Genomic DNA, 13,592 nt, shown 5'->3' with positions numbered 1-13,592 from the left:
TAACCCTAACCCTTCCCCGAAGCCTGACCCTCAACCGTGCCCTAATTCTAACCCGTACGCTAACACTAACCCGCGCCCTCACACGCACGCTCCCCCTAAAGCGTTGCCGTACCCTCACCTGGACCCTAAACCGTCCCCGTCCCCTAACCCTAACCCTAGCCCGAACCCTAACCCTAACCCTTCCCCGAAGCCTGACCCTCACCCGTCCCCTAATTCTAACCCGTACGCTAACACTAACCCGCGCCCTCACACGCACGCTACACCTAAAGCGTTGCCGTACCCTCACCTGGACCCTAAACCGTCCCCGTCCCCTAACCCTAACCCTAGCCCAAACCCTAACCCTAACCCTTCCCCGAAGCCTGACCCTCACCCGTGCCCTAATCCTAACCCGTACGCTAACACTAACCCGCCCCCTCACACGCACGCTCCCCCTAAAGCATTGCCGTACCCTCACCTGGACCCTAAACCGTCCCCGTCCCCTAACCCTAACCCTAGCCCGAACCCTAACCCTAACACTACCCCGAAGCCTGACCCTCACCCGTCCCCTAATCCTAACACGTACGCTAACACTAACCCACGCCCTGACACACAGGCTCCCCCTAAAGCGTTGCCATACCCTCACCTGGACCCTAAACCTTCCCCGTCCCCTAACCCTAACCCTAGCCCGAACCCTAACCCTAACCCTTCCCCGAAGCCTGACCCTCACCCGTCCCCTAATCCTAACCCGTATGCTAACACTAACCCGCGCCCTCACACGCACGCTCCCCCTAAAGCGTTGCCGTACCCTCACCTGGACACTAAACCGTCCCCGTCCCCTAACCCTAACCCTAGCCCGAACCCTAACCCTAACCCTGCCCCGAAGGCTGACCTTCACCCGTCCCCTAATCCTAACCCGTACGCTAACACTAACCCGCGCCCTCACACGCATGCTCCCCCTAAAGCGTTGCCGTACCCTCACCTGGACCCTAAACCGTCCCCGTCCCCTAACCCTAACCCTAGCCCGAACCCTAACCCTAACCCTAACCCTTCCCCGAAGCCTGAGCCTCACCCGTCCCATAATCTTAACCCGTACGCTAACACTAACCCGCGCCCTCACACGCACGCTCCCCCTAAAGCGTTGCCGTACACTCACCTGGACCCTAAACCGTCCCCGTCCCCTAACCCTAACCCTAGCCCGAACCCTAACCCTAACCCTTCCCCGAAGCCTGACCCTCACACGTCCCCTAATTCTAACCCGTACGCTAACGCTAACCCAGGCCCTCACACGTACGCGCCCCCTAAAGCGTTGGCGTACACTCACCTGGACCCTAAACCGTCCCCGTCCCCTAACCCTAACCCTAGGCCGAACCCTAACCCTAACCCTTCCCCGAAGCCTGACCCTCACCCGTCCCCTAATCCAAACCCGTACGCTAACACCAACCCGCGCCCTCACACGCACGCTCCCCCTAAAGCGTTGCCGTACACTCACCTGGACACTAAACCGTCCCCGTCCCCTAACCCTAACCCTAGCTCGAACCCTAACCCTAACCCTTCTCCGAAGCCTGACCCTCACCCGTGCCCTAATCCTAACCCGTACGCGAACACCAACCCACGGCCTCACACGCACGCTCCCCCTAAAGCGTTGCCGTACCCTCACCTTGACCCTAAACCGTCCCCGTCCCCTAACCCTAACCCTAGCCCGAACCCTAACCCTAACCCTTCCCCGAAGCCTGACCCTCACCCGTGCCCTAATCCTAACCCGTACGCTAACACTAACCCACGCCCTCACACGCACGCTCCCCCTAAAGCGTTGCCGTACCCTCACCTGGACCCTAAACCGTCCCCGTCCACTAAACCTAACCCTAGCCAGAAACACAGCCCTAACCCTTCCCCGAAGCCTGACCCTCACCCGTCCCCTAATCCTAACCCGTACGCTAACACTAACCCGCGCCCTCACACGCACGCTCCCCCTAAAGCGTTGCCGTACCCTCACCTGGACCCTAAACCGTTCCCGTCCCCTAACCCTAACCCTAGCCCGAACCCTAACCCTAACCCTTCCCCGAAGCCTGACCCTCACCCGTGCCCTAATCCTAACCCGTACGCTAACACTAACCCGCGCCCTCACACGCACGCTTCCCCTAAAGCGTTGCCGTACCCTCATTTGGACCCTAAACCGTCCCCGTCCCCTAACCCTAACCCTAGCCCGAACCCTAACCCTAACCCTTCCCCGAAGCCTGACCCTCACCCGTCCCCTAATCCTAACCCGTACGCTAACACTAACCCGCGCCCTCACATGCACGCTCCCCATAAAGCGTTGCCGTACCCTCACCTCGACCCTAAACCGTCCCCGTCCCCTAACCCTAACCCTAGCCCGAACCTAACCCTAACCCTTCCCCGAAGCCTGACCCTCACCCGTGCCCTAATCCTAACCCGTACGCTAACACTAACCCGCGCCCTCACACGCACGCTCCCCCTAAAGCGTTGCCGTACCCTCACCTGGACCCTAAACCGTCCCCGTCCCCTAACCCTAACCCTAGCCCGAACCCTAACCGTAACCCTTCCCCGAAGCCTGACCCTCACACGTCCCCTAATCCTAACCCGTACGCTAACACTAACCCGCGCCCTCACACGCACGCTCCCCCTAAAGCGTTGCCGTACCCTCACCTGGACCCTAAACCGTCCCCGTCCCCTAACCCTAACCCTAGCCCAAATCCTAACCCTAACCCTTCCCCGAACCCTGACCCTCACCCGTGCCCTAATCCTAACCCGTACGCTAACACTAACCCGGGCCCTCACACGCACGCTCCCCCTAAAGGGTTGCCGTACCCTCACCTGGACCCTAAACCGTCCCCGTCCCCTAACCCTAACCCTAGCCCGAACCCTAACCCTAACCCTTCCCCGAAGCCTGACCCTCACCCGTCCCCTAATCCTAACCCGTACGCTAACACTAACCCGCGCCCTCACACACACGATCCCCCTAAAGCGTTACCGTACCCTCACCTGGACCCTAAACCGTCCCCATCCCCTCACCCTAACCCTAGCCCGAACCCTAACCCTAATCCTTCCCCGAAGCCTGACCCTCACCCGTCCCCTAATCCTAACCCGTTCGCTAACACTAACCAGCGCCCTCACACGCACGCTCCCCCTAAAGCGTTGCCGTACCCTCACCTGGACCCTAAACCGTCCCCGTCCCCTAACCCTAACCCTAGCCCGAACCCTAACCCTAACCCTTCCCCGAAGCCTGACGCTCCCCCGTGCCCTAATCGTAACCCGTACGCTAACACTAACCCGCGCCCTCACACGCACGCTCCCCCTAAAGCGTTGCCGTACCCTCACCTGGACCCTAAACCGTCCCCGTCCCCTAACCCTAACCCTAGCCCGAACCCTAACCCTAACCCTTCCCCGAAGCCTGACCCTCACCCGTCCCCTAATCCTAACCCGTACGCTAACACTAACCCGCGCCCTCACACGCACGCTCCCCCTAAAGCGTTGCCGTACCCTCACCTGGACCCTAAACCGTCCCCGTCCCCTAACCCTAACCCTAGCCCGAACCCTAACCCTAACCCTTCCCCGAAGCCTGACCCTCACCCGTCCCCTAATCCTAACCCGTACGCTAACACTAACCCGCGCCCTCAGACGCACGCTCCCCCTAAAGCGTTGCCGTACCCTCACCTAGAACCTAAACCGTCCCCGTCCCCTAACCCTAACCCTAGCCCGAACCCTAACCCTAACCCTTCCCCGAAGCCTGACCCTCACCCGTCCCCTAATCCTAACCCGTACGCTAACACTAACCCGCGCCCTCACACGCACGCTCCCCCTAAAGCGTTGCCGTACCCTCACCTGGACCCTAAACCGTCCCCGTCCCCTAACCCTAACCCTAGCCCGAACCCTAACCCTAACCCTTCCCCGAAGCCTGACCCTCACCCGTCCCCTTATCCTAACCCGTACGCTAACACTAACCCGCGCCCTCACACGCACGCTCCCCCTAAAGTGTTGCCGTACCCTCACCTGGACCCTAAACCGTCCCCGTCCCCTAACCCTAACCCTAGCCCGAACCCTAACCCTAACCCTTCCCCGAAGCCTGACCCTCACCCGTCCCATACTCCTAACCCGTACGCTAACACTAACCCGTGCCCTCACACGCACGCTCCCCCTAAAGCGTTGCCGTACCCTCACCTGGACCCTAAACCGTCCCCGTCCACTAACCCTAACCCTAGCCCGAACCCTAACCCTAACCCTTCCCCGAAGCCTGACCCTCACCCGTGCCCTAATCCTAACCCGTACGCTAACACTAACCCGCGCCCTCACACGCACGCTCCCCCTAAAGCGTTGCCGTACCCTCACCTGGACCCTAAACCGTCCCCGTCCCCTAACCCTAACCCTAGCCCGAACCCTAACCCTAACCCTTCCCCGAAGCCTGACCCTCACCCGTCCCCTAATCCTAACCCGTACGCTAACACTAACCCGCGCCCTCACACGCACGCTCCCCCTAAAGCGTTGCCGTACCCTCACCTGGACCCTAAACCGTCCCCATCCCCTAACCCTAACCCTAGCCCGAACCCTAACCCTAAACCTTCCCCGAAGCCTGACCCTCACCCGTGCCCTAATCCTAACCCGTACGCTAACACTAACCCGCGCCCTCACACGCACGCTCCCCCTAAAGCGTTGCCGTACCCTCACCTGGACCCTAAACCGTCCCCGTCCCCTAACCCTAACCCTAGCCCGAACCCTAACCCTAACCCTTCCCCGAAGCCTGACCCTCACCCGTGCCCTAATCCTAAACCGTACGCTAACACTAACCCGCGCCCTCACACGCACGCTCCCCCTAAAGCGTTGCCGTACCCTCACCTGGACCCTAAACCGTCCCCGTCCCCTAACCCTAACCCTAGCCCAAACCCTAACCCAAACCCTTTCCCGAAGCCTGACCCTCACCCGTCCCCTAATCCTAACCCGTACGCTAACACTAATCCGCGCCCTCACACGCACGCTCCCCCTAAAGCGTTGCCGTACCCTCACCTGGACCATAAACCGTCCCCGTCCACTAACCCTAACCCTAGCCAGAACCACAGCCTTAACCCTTCCCCGAAGCCTGACCCTCACCCGTCCCCTAATCCTAACCCGTACGATAACACTAACCCGCGCCCTCACACGCACGCTCCCCCTAAAGCGTTGCCGTACCCTCACCTGGACCCTAAACCGTCCCCGTCCCCTAACCCTAACCCTAGCCCGAACCCTAACCCTAACACTTCCCCGAAGCCTGACCCTCACCCGTGCCCTAATCCTAACCCGTACGCTAACACTAACCCGCGCCCTCACACGCACGCTCCCCCTAAAGCGTTGCCGTACCCTCACCTGGACCCTAAACCGTCCCCGTCCCTTAACCCTAACCCTAGCCCGAATCCTAACCCTAACCCTTCCCCGAAGCCTGACCCTCACCCGTCCCCTAATCCTAACCCGTACGCTAACACTAACCCGCGCCCTCACACGCACGCTCCCACTAAAGCGTTGCCGTACCCTCACCTGGAACCTAAACCGTCCCCGTCCCCTAACCCTAACCCTAGCCCGAACCCTAACCCTAACCCTTCCCCGAAGCCTGACCCTCCCCCATGCCCTAATCCTAACCCGTACGCAAACACTAACCCGCGCCCTCACACGCACGCTCCCCCTAAAGCGTTGCCGTACCCTCACATGGATCCTAAACCGTCCCCGTCCCCTAACCCTAACCCTAGCCCGAACCCTAACCCTAACCCTTCCCCGAAGCCTGACCCTCACCCGTGCCCTAATCCTAACCCGTACGCTAACACTAACCCACGCCCTCACACGCACGCTCCCCCTAAAGCGTTGCCGTACCCTCACCTGGACCCTAAACCGTCCCCGTCCACTAACACTAACCCTAGCCAGAACCACAGCCCTAACCCTTCCCCGAAGCCTGACCCTCACCTGTCCCCTAATGCTAAACCGTACGCTAACACTAACCCGCGCCCTCACACGCACGCTCCCCCTAAAGCGTTGCCGTACCCTCACCTGGACCCTAAACCGTCCCCGTCCCCTAACCCTAACCCTAGCCCGAACCCTAACCGTAACCCTTCCCCGAAGCCTGACCCTCACCCGTGCCCTAATCCTAACCCGTACGCTAACACTAACCCGCGCCCTCACACGCACGCTCCCCCTAAAGCGTTGCCGTACCCTCACTTGGACCCTAATCCGTCCCCGTCCCCTAACCCTAACCCTAGCCCGAACCATAAACCTAACCCTTCCCCAAAGCCTGACCCTCACCCATCCCCTAATCCTAACCCGTACGCTAACACTAACCCGCGCCCTCACACGCACGCTCCCCCTAAAGCGTTGCCGTACCCTCACCTGGACCCTAAACCGTCCCCGTCCCCTAACCCTAACCCTAGCCCGAACCCTAACCCTAACCCTTCCCCGAAGCCTGACCCTCAACCGTGCCCTAATTCTAACCCGTACGCTAACACTAACCCGCGCCCTCACACGCACGCTCCCCCTAAAGCGTTGCCGTACCCTCACCTGGACCCTAAACCGTCCCCGTCCCCTAACCCTAACCCTAGCCCGAACCCTAACCCTAACCCTTCCCCGAAGCCTGACCCTCACCCGTCCCCTAATTCTAACCCGTACGCTAACACTAACCCGCGCCCTCACACGCACGCTCCCCCTAAAGCGTTGCCATACCCTCACCTGGACCCTTAACTGTCCCCGTCCCCTAACCATAACCCTAGCCCGAACCCTTACCCTAAACCTTCCCCGAAGCCTGACCCTCACCCGTCCCCTAATCCTAACCCGTACGTTAACACTAACCCGCGCCCTCACACGCACGCTCCCCCTAAAGCGTTGCCGTACCCTCACCTGGACACTAAACCGTCCCCGTCCCCTAACCCTAACCCTAGCTCGAACCCTAACCCTAACCCTTCTCCGAAGCCTGACCCTCACCCGTGCCCTAATCCTAACCCGTACGCGAACACCAACCCACGCCCTCACACGCACGCTCCCCCTAAAGCGTTGCCGTACCCTCACCTGGACCCTAAACCGTCCCCGTCCCCTAACCCTAACCCTAGCCCGAACCCTAACCCTAACCCTTCCCCGAAGCCTCACCCTCACCCGTGCCCTAATCCTAACCCGTACGCTAACACTAACCCACGCCCTCACACGCACGCTCCCCCTAAAGCGTTGCCGTACCCTCACCTGGACCCTAAACCGTCCCCGTCCACTAAACCTAACCCTAGCCAGAACCACAGCCCTAACCCTTCCCCGAAGCCTGACCCTCACCCGTCCCCTAATCCTAACCCGTACGCTAACACTAACCCGCGCCCTCACACGCACGCTCCCGATAAAGCGTTGCCGTACCCTCACCTGGACCCTAAACCGTTCCCGTCCCCTAACCCTAACCCTAGCCCGAACCCTAACCCTAACCCTTCCCCGAAGCCTGACCCTCACCAGTGCCCTAATCCTAACCCGTACGCTAACATTAACCCGCGCCCTCACACGCACGCTTCCCCTAAAGCGTTGCCGTACCCTCACTTGGACCCTAAACCGTCCCCGTCCCCTAACCCTAACCCTAGCCCGAACCCTAACCCTAACCCTTCCCCGAAGCCTGACCCTCACCCGTCCCCTAATCCTAACCCGTACGCTAACACTAACCCGCACCCTCACATGCACGCTCCCCCTAAAGCGTTGCCGTACCCTCACCTCGACCCTAAACCGTCCCCGTCCCCTAAACCTAACCCTAGCCCGAACCCTAACCGTAACCCTTCCCCGAAGACTGACCCTCACCCGTCCCCTAATCCTAACCCGTACGCTAACACTAACCCGCGCCCTCACACGCACGCTCCCCCTAAAGCGTTGCCGTACCCTCAGCTGGACCCTAAACCGTCCCCGTCCCCTAACCCTAACCCTAGCCCGAAACCTAACCCTAACCCTTCCCCGAAGCCTGACCCTCACCCGTCCCCTAATCCTAACCCGTACGCTAACACTAACCCGCGCCCTCACACGCACGCTCCCCCTAAAGGGTTGCCGTACCCTCACCTGGACCCTAAACCGTCCCCGTCCCCTAACCCTAACCCTAGCCCGAACCCTAACCCTAACCCTTCCCCGAAGCCTGACCCTCACCCGTGCCCTAATCCTAACCCGTACGCTAACACTAACCCGCGCCCTCACACACACGCTCCCCCTAAAGCGTTGCCGTACCCTCACCTGGACCCTAAACCGTCCCCGTCCCCTAACCCTAACCCTAGCCCGAACCCTAACCCTAACACTTCCCCGAAGCCTGACCCTCACCCGTCCCCTAATCCTAACCCGTACGCTAACACTAACCCGCGCCCTCACACGCACGCTCCCCCTAAAGCGTTGCCATACCCTCACCAGGACCCTTAACTGTCCCCGTCCCCTAACCATAACCCTAGCCCGAACCCTAACCCTAAACCTTCTCCGAAGCCTGACCCTCACCCGTCCCTTAATCGTAACCCGTACGCTAACACTAACCCGCGCTCTCAAATCCTCGCTCCTCCTAAAGCGTTGCCGTACCCTCACCTGGACCCTAAACCGTCCCCGTCCCCTAACCCTAACCCTAGCCCGAACCATAACCCTAACCCTTCCCCGAAGCCTGACCCTCACCCGTCCCCTAATCCTAACCCGTACGTTAACACTAACCCGCGCCCTCACACGCACGCTCCCCCTAAAGCGTTGCCGTACCCTCACCTGGGCCCTAAACCGTCCCCATCCCCTAACCCTACCCCTATCCCAAACCCTAACCCTAACCCTTCCCCGAAGCCTGACCCTCACCGTCCCCTAATCCTAACCCGTACACTAACACTAACCCGCGCCCTCACACGCACGCTCCCCCTAAAGCGTTGCCGTACCCTCACCTGGGCCCTAAACCGTCCCCGTCCCCTAACCCTACCCCTATCCCAAACCCTAACCCTAACCCTTCCCCGAAGCCTGACCCTCACCGTCCCCTAATCCTAACCCGTACACTAACACTAACCCGCGCCCTCACATGCACGCTCCCCCTAAAGCGTTGCCGTACCCTCAGCTGGACCCTAAACCGTCCCCGTCCCCTAACCCTAACCCTAGCCCGAACCCTAACCCTAACACTTCCCCGAAGCCTGACCCTCACCCGTGCCCTAATCCTAACCCGTACGCTAACACTAACCCGCGCCCTCACACGCACGCTCCCCCTAAAGGGTTGCCGTACCCTCACCTGGACCCTAAACCGTCCCCGTCCCCTAACCCTAACCCTAGCCCGAACCCTAACCCTAACCCTTCCCCGAAGCCTGACCCTCACCCGTGCCCTAATCCTAACCCGTACGCTAACACTAACCCGCGCCCTCACACACACGCTCCCCCTAAAGCGTTGCCGTACCCTCACCTGGACCCTAAACCGTCCCCGTCCCCTAACCCTAGCCCGAACCCTAACCCTAACACTTCCCCGAAGCCTGACCCTCACCCGTGCCCTAATCCTAACCCGTACGCTAAAACTACCCCGCGCCCTCACACGCACGCTCCCCCTAAAGCGTTGCCGTACCCTCACCTGGACCATAAACCGTCCCCGTCACCTAACCCTAACCCTAGCCCGAACCCTTACCCTAACCCTTCCCCAAATATGACCCTCAACCGTCCCCTAATCCTAACCCGTACGCTAAAACTAACACGCGCCCTCACACGCACGCTCCCCCTAAAGCGTTGCCATACCCTCACCTGGACCCTAAACCGTCCACGTCCCCTAACCCTAACCCTAGCCCGAACCCTAACCCTAACCCTTCCCCGAAGCCTGACACTCACCCATCCGCTAATCCTAACCCGTACGCTAACACTACCCCGCGCCCTCACACGCACGCTCCCCCTAAAGCGTTGCCGTACCCTCACCTGGACCCTAAACCGTCCCCGTCCCCTAACCCTAACCCTAGCCCGAACCCTAACCCTAACCCTTCCCCGAAGCCTGACACTCACCCGTCCCCTAATCCTAACCCGTACGCTAACACTAACACGCGCCCTCACACGCACGCTCCCCCTAAAGCGTTGCCGTACCCTCACCTGGACCCTAAACCGTCCCCGTCCCCTAACCCTAACCCTAGCCCGAACCCTAACCCTAACCCTTCCCCGAAGCCTGACCCTCACCCGTCCCCTAATCCTAACCCGTACGCTAACACTAACCCGCGCCCTCACACGCACGCTCCCCCTAAAGCGTTGCCGTACGCTCACCTGGACCCTAAACCGTCCCCGTCCCTTAACCCTAACCCTAGCCCGAATCCTAACCCTAACCCTTCCCCGAAGCCTGACCCTCACCCGTCCCCTAATCCTAACCCGTACGCTAACACTAACCCGTGCCCTTACACGCACGCTCCCCCTAAAGCGTAGCCGTACCCTCACCTGGACCCTAAACCGTCCCCGTCCCCTAACCCTAACCCTAGCCCGAACCCTAACCCTAACCCTTTCCCGAAGCCTGACCCTCACCCGTCCCCTAATCCTAACCCGTACACTAACACTAACCCGCGCCCTCACACGCACGCTACCCCTAAAGCGTTGCCGTACCCTCACCTGGACCCTAAACCGTCCCCGTCCCCTAACCCTAACCCTAGTCCGAACCCTAACCCTAACCCTTCCCCGAAGCCTGACCCTCACCCGTCCCATAATCCTAACACGTACGCTAACACTACCCCGCGCCCTCACACGCACGCTCCCCCTAAAGCGTTGCCGTACCCTCACCTGGACCCTAACCCGTCCCCGTCCCCTAACCCTAACCCTAGCCCGAACACTAACCCTAACCCTTCCACGAAGCATGACCCTCACCCATCCCCTAATCCTAACCCGTACGCTAACACTAACCCGCGCCCTCACACGCACGCTCCCCCTAAAGCGTTGCCGTACCCTCACCTGGACCCTAAACCGTCCCCGTCCCCAAACCCTGACCCTAGCCTGAACCCTAACCGTAACCCTTCCCCGAAGCCTGACCCTCACCCATCCCCTAATCCTAACCCGTACGCTAACACTAACCCGCGCCCTCACACGCACGCTCCCCCTAAAGCGTTGCCGTACCCTCACCTGGCCCCTAAACCGTCCCCTTCCCCTAACCCTAACCCTAGCCCGAACCCTAACCGTAACCCTTCCCCGAAGCCTGACCCTCACCCGTCCCCTAATCCTAAACCGTACTCTAACACTAACCCGCGTCCTCACACGCACGCTCCCCCTAAAGCGTTGCCGTACCCACACCTGGACCCTAAAACGTCCCCGTCCCCTAACCCTAACCCTAGCCCGAACCCTAACCCTAACCCTTCCCCGAAGAATGATCCTCACTCGTCCCCTAATTATAACCCGTACGCTAACACTAACCCGCGCCCTCACACGAACGCTCCCCCTAAAGCGTTGCCGTACCCTCACCTGGACCCTAAACCGTCCCCGTCCCATAACCCTAATCCTAGCCCGAACCCTAAACCTAACCCTTCCCCGAAGCCTGACCCTCACCCGTCCCCTAATCCTAACCCGTACGCTAACACTACCCCGCGCCCTCACACGCACGCTCCCCCTAAAGCGTTGCCGTACCCTCACCTGGACCCTAAACCGTCCCCGTCCCCTAACCCTAACCCTAGCCCGAACCCTAACCCTAACACTTCCCCGAAGCCTGACACTCACCCGTCCCCTAATCCTAACCCGTACGCTAACACTAACCCACGCCCTCACATGCACGCTCCCCCTAAAGCGTTGCCGTACCCTCACCTGGACCCTAAACCGTCCCCGTCCCCTAAACCTAACCCTAGCCCGAACCCTAACTCTAACCCTTCCCCGAAGCCTGACCCTCACCCGTCCCCTAATCCTAACCCGTACGCTAACGCTAACCCGCGCCCTCACACGCACGCTCCCCCTAAAGCGTTGCCGTACCCTCACCTGGACCCTAAACCGTCCCCGTCCCCTAACCATAACCCTAACAATTCCCCGAAGCCTGACCCTCACCCGTCCCCTATTCCTAACCCGTACGCTAACACTAACCCGCGCTCTCACACGCACGCTCCCCCTAAAGCGTTGCCGTACCCTCACCTGGACCCTAAACCATCCCCGTCCCCTAACCCTATCCCTAGCCCGTACCCTAACCGTAACCCTTCCCCGAAGCCTGACACTCACCCGTCCCCTAATCCCAACCCGTACGCTAACACTAACCCGCGCACTCACACGCACGCTCCCCCTAAAGCGTTGCCGTACCCTCACCTGGACCCTAAACCGTCCCCGTCCCCTTACCCTAACCCTAGCCCGAACCCTAACCCTAACACTTCCCCGAAGACTGACCCTCACCCGTCCCATAATCCTAACCCGTACGCTAACACTACCCCGCGCCCTCACACGCACGCTCCCCCTAAAGCGTTGCCGTACCCTCACCTGGACCCTAAACCGTCCCCGTCCCCTAACCCTAACCCTAGCCCGAACCCTAACCCTAACCCTTCCCCGAAGCCTGACCCTCACCCGTCCCCTAATCCTAACCCGTACGCTAACACTAACCCGCGCCCTCACACGCACGCTCCCCCTAAAGCGTTGCCGTACCCTCAACTGGACCCTATACCGTCCCCGTCCCCTAACCCTAACCCTAGCCCGAACCCTAACCCTAACCCTTCCCCGAAGCCTGACCCTCGCCCGTCCCCTAATCCTAACCCGTACGCTAACACTAACCCGCGCCCTCACACGCACGCTCCCCCTAAAGCGTTGCCGTACCCTCACCTGGACCCTAAACCATCCCCGTCCCCTAAGCCTAACCCTAGCCCGAACCCTAACCCTAACCCTTCCCGGAAGCCTGACCTCACCCGTCCCTTAATCCTAACCCGTACACTAACACTAACCCGCACCCTCACACGCACGCTCCCCCTAAAGCGTTGCCGTACCCTCACCTGGACACTAAACCGTCCCCGTCCCCTAACCCTAACCCTGGTCTGAACCCTAACCCTAACCCTTCCCCGAAGCCTGACCCGCACCCGTCCCCTAATCCTAAGCCGTAAGTAACACTAACCCGCACCCTCACACGCACGCTCCCCCTAAAACGTTGCCGTACCCTCACCTGGACCCTAAACCGTCCCCGTCCCCTAACCCTAACCCTAGCCCGAACCCTAACCCTAACCATTCCCCGAAGCCTGACCCTCACCCGTCCCTTAATCCTAACCCGTACACCAACACTAACCCGCGCCCTCACACGCACGCTCCCCCTAAAGCGTTGCCGTACCCTCACCTGGACCCTAAACCGTCCCCGTCCCCTAACCCTAGCCTGAACCCTAAACCTAACACTTCCCCGAAGCCTGACCCTCACCCGTCCCCTAATCCTAACCCGTACGCTAACACTAACCCGCGCCCTCACACGCACGCTCCCCCTAAAGCGTTGCCGTACCCTCACCTGGACCCTAAACCGTCCCCGTCACCTAAACCTAACCCTAGCCCGAACCCTAACCCTAACCCTTCCCCGAAGCCTGACCCTCACCCGTCCTCTAATCCTAACCCGTACGCTAACACTAACCCGCGCCCTCACACGCACGCTCCCCCTAAAGCGTTGCCGTACCTTCTCCTGGACCCTAAACCGTCCACGTCCCCTAACCCTAACCCTAGCCCGAACCCTAACCCTAACCCTT

This window comes from Stenella coeruleoalba (genome assembly GCF_951394435.1).
Source record: "Stenella coeruleoalba genome assembly, chromosome: 15".
NCBI classification, from domain to species: Eukaryota; Metazoa; Chordata; class Mammalia; order Artiodactyla; family Delphinidae; genus Stenella; species Stenella coeruleoalba.
Note: the sequence above shows the minus strand (reverse complement) of the source record.